The following is a 4,437-nucleotide window of genomic DNA, read 5'->3' on the forward strand; positions in this document are numbered from 1 at the left end:
TTCACTACATCGAGAGGATATGAGCATGCAGAAACCATACCAAGCAGCACTTTTTAGAAAGTGAAACAATTTGCAAGGTCTTGCATGAAAAACGGCAATGAGGAAATGCATTGCACCGTGCTTTCCAAGTAAAATCTCAAAAGCAGCTTGGCTTACGAGTAGGATGGTCATACGTGTTTTCCTGGGAGAATGTTGGTTTATACTAGAGGCCTTCGTGGGTTACTAGAATTTCTTTTTGTTCCCCAAATTTACCTGGTTTTTGAAAACTACACACTTAACACATTTGGGTTCAATAGGCACATAATTTCTAGCAGCCTGGAAGGAAGTAGATTTAATTATTTAGAACCTTCTGGATTTGGCACGCCAGGAGAGATATGGCATACATAACACAGGTGTAGCTAAGGGGCCCCTGGGTCAATGATAGTGGCTGGGCTGGTGAAGGAAAACACATAAAAGTAATATACGCAGGCGCAAAACAGAACAGAGAGGCTGTGACCTGTGCGAGGGTGAAAACTAGTGTCATGGTACTGGAAAGTGGAAAGTCAGAAGAGGTTCAGAACAGCAATTTTGTCATCTATTGCTTACTGCGCTTGTAGACATCAGAACCCAGGTACAGTGATTCCCATGCAAAACCCTGTTTGACCCCCACTTTCAACGCTAGAGAATGTATATTTGTCTGTGTTGAAGAGACTGAAATTGAGCTTCATGTCTTCCAAGCAATCTACTGAAAGTGTATATCGTTGAACTAGTTGGCCAGGTATGGCCCTGACTTCAGAACCTCTTACTTGTAAACACGGGGCCTGTGGCTGCACCTTCCATGGGCTGCCCCATTGGTGCCTTCTGAAGATGAACAAAACCTTTGAGAATTTGGCCTACCGTTTACAGAGCACGCAAGTGACAAATGGTTTGGTAATTTTTGCAAGACACCACTGAGTCAAAACTCAAACAGACTCTAACATTTAATTTGGTAATTTTCTAATGACATTCTTAGGGCCAAATATTGATGAAGTTGCCATCGATATGACAGTGTATCCGCAGCCTCGATGAAACTTCCTTCAGACCGAATGTTTGAAGAAGTGGAGGAGGCAAGAGCCTGAGCTCTACAACGTCCTGAAAGAATAGAGTCCTGATGTTTCTGGGGACGGAATCATGACAATGGATTCCTCAAAAAAGCCCCGGATTCGGTGCTGCCCTGCGGGATGCCCGTGGAGCTTGCCCCCTCCCCTGGGGGTCCAGACTTTTGAGGAGAAGAAGGGAGAAAACTGAGGTGACATATCATCTCTACACTCTAACCCACACCACAGAAAACATCTTGGAAGACCAGGCACAAATCAAGGTTGGGGGGCGTGAATGTGATTGTAATTGGGCAGGTGAATTCACATGTTCCAATACCGCAGGGTTGAGAGGGTCGCGATTTATTCAGTGTATTCGGGCCAATGAACTCATTACCATTAAGTCAATATTGTCTCATAGTGTGCTGAGGAAATAAATCCTAAAAGTGGGAGAGCAGATATCAAGATTTCAAGAAAATCCATGAACAACTTGCGTTATGCAGATGACACCACCCGGTGTGCAGGAAGACAGAGAGGACTGGCACACTTCATAATGAAGGCTATTCTTCAGATATTAAAGAAAGAAAAAATTCTCACAACTGTATCAAATAACAGAGAAGCGACTGACATTGTCAAGTATTTCATTTCAAATGAATCAACCACCAGGGAAGGAGCACTCAGGAAATCAAACATGTTACAATGGAAAATTCTACTATAAAAGACCTCCTTAAAGTCAATGTACTAATTTGGAGACTGAGAGTACCTGACTCACGCCTTGTTATTTTTTTAATCATGGCATATGCAGGTGAAAGCTGGACAATGCATAGCGAAACCCAGAGGATGGTGCCTTTGAACTTTGGTGTTAGTGAGGAATACCGACTATCTCAATTGCCAGACGAACAAACAAGTCTGTCTTGGAAGAAGGGCTGCCAGAGTGACCTTAGACGTGAAGACAACAAACTTCATTTTATGTTCTTTGTGCATGTTTGAGCAGAGACCAATCCTTGGGAAAGGGCATCACACTTGGTCAAGTAGAGGCTCCACAAACACAAAAAGGAAGATGCTCAGCAGGATGAAATGACACCGTGGTCGCCACAATGGACACCCAAACAGTTATCACGAGGACGGGGCAGAATGAGGAAGGGGGTTCTGAAGTCTAGTGGCTCACCATGAGTTAGAACTGACTTACCAGGACTAAGCAACAATGAGATTTTGGAGGAAAACTTTTTATTTACCCTCATCCTATAGGCAATCTCAGGATGCAAGCATCTGTTATATGCCACCCATTCTTAGGTACCAACTACCTTAATATCTCTTATGTTAAAAATATGAGGGACATATAATGTCTTATAATAACCACCAACTGCTACTTTTCAGCAGTCCTAAAATATTATTATTAGTTCCTATTAGGTTAATGAAAACCCAAACCCACTGCCATCGAGTCAGTGCGGAGTCATACAGACGCCACAGGACAGAGTGGAACTGCCCGGTGAGATTTGCCGCTCTAGATCGGTCCTGTAGAGTAGCAGATAGCCCTGATGGAGTAGCTAGCCCTCTCTGTTCCTCTTGCTGAGTGCTCTCTTCCTACTGCGGACCCTGCAGCTAACAGCCCAGTGAGTAACCATTATGCCACCCAAGCTTCTTATGGTTATGTTAAAGATGTTTTTATGCATCCCGCAGTGTTTCTTCAGTGATTGAGGTAGTTAGGTCATTGTGCCAACCTGGCCGATAAACGCACATGGGATTAATTGAAGGGTGGAGAGATAAATCGCTCAGCAAGGCTCGCCTTTCTTGGCTCTTGCTCTTTGATCATCGGACTAGTGTGTGCTGCCTTGCTTGTAGTGTGCCTCAATTTGCAAGCTACACTACCTGTGGGGCACCTAACCCGTGGACTGTGTTGTTATAATTTGAGGTTTCTTCAAGACCTGCTTCATCACACCACTGGAATTTACATCGCTTGAGCTGGGGACTGTCGGACCCTGTCATCTGGCTGGCTGTTGGTGACCTGCCTTGCTGTTTGCTGCTTGTGCCGGGATAGCCTGAATTTCTCTACAGAGGACTACCCAGCAGCCCTCAAGACTTGAAGGACTGCCAGTGTCTCACAGCTGTCTCCCGGGGGTGAGTTGCACTGAGCCATTTGTACTGCTTTATAATTTAATTAACTGTTTATTTCTTATGTTATATATCTATCTACCTGTATAAATATATATATAATTACTAGCATTCTGGTTTTGTCTCTCTAGAGAACCCTGTCTAACACATTTGGTCCCAGGAGTGCTTCTAGTGAAATGAAATAAAAAATATGGATTTCTTAAGTTGCCTCTCCAGACTGAGTAGTTTTAACAGCACTAGTAATGCTACTTCTATGCCCAAAAGCATGGATAAATCTGTTACTTTTACTAATCCATAGTGTGAAATAACTAAGTTAATATCTACAGTAACACCACTGATAGATGAAGTGCTGGTTAAAGGAGAGGCTCTGAGTGATTTTATCTTTGATAGTTTCCAGGAGTTTTGTCAGGATGACAAACAGAGCAAAGCTGGTTGGCTGGTCCTTCTTAAAACGGAAAGTGTGATTAAGGAGAGGGTTGGTCTCAGAGCGCGACTCAGGTGTAGACTAATAGATTTGAAAGCTTCCACCTTTGCTACAAAGGAGAGCCTTCTCTCTAGTAGAAGAGCTGACATTGCTGAGAACCAGGTCCAGAGTCTCATTATGCGGGTGGCTGTATTACAGTGTCAGCTGAATTACAGATCTAGAGCAGTGTCTGATATTAAAGTGAAGGCATTGATTGGAAAAAGTTGGGACGCTGAAACATGGGATGGGAATGTATGGGCCGATGATCCAGAAGAGGAGGATATTGAGCCCCTAGAAACAATTGAGCCACCCCAGTCAATAGATCCACCACTCCCAGCTGAAGGTATTAAGGCACTATCAATAAAACAACCCACACATGAGCAGATTAACAAAAAATGTGCAAGCTGAAATGCCAGGTAGGGCTGCATCTATAGCATTGCCCGAGGGAGATGCCTTACAAGATATCACCAAGAGCACCCAGGAAACACCTTTATCACCCATTATTTCCACTAGACCTGTAACTAAAATTAAGTCTCAGAAATATCCTAAAGGTGAGGTTGAGATGATTACCCAAGAAGAAGTGCACTATACTCACAAAGATCTGTTCGAGTTTTCAAATATATTCAACCAAAAGCCTGGAGAACATCCCTGGGTATGGTTACTGAGAGTGTGCGACACTGGTACACGAAATGTAATATTAGACTGGTCTGAGTTCTGGATATGGGACCCCTAAGCACATACTCTTCTTTCGGTGTCTCTGTGAGAGAGGCTAAGAGAGTATCTAATTGTTTATTTGTTTGGTTCGCTGAA

The sequence above is a fragment of the Tenrec ecaudatus genome, chromosome 17 (genome assembly GCF_050624435.1).
Source record: "Tenrec ecaudatus isolate mTenEca1 chromosome 17, mTenEca1.hap1, whole genome shotgun sequence".
In the NCBI taxonomy this organism is placed as follows: domain Eukaryota; kingdom Metazoa; phylum Chordata; class Mammalia; order Afrosoricida; family Tenrecidae; genus Tenrec; species Tenrec ecaudatus.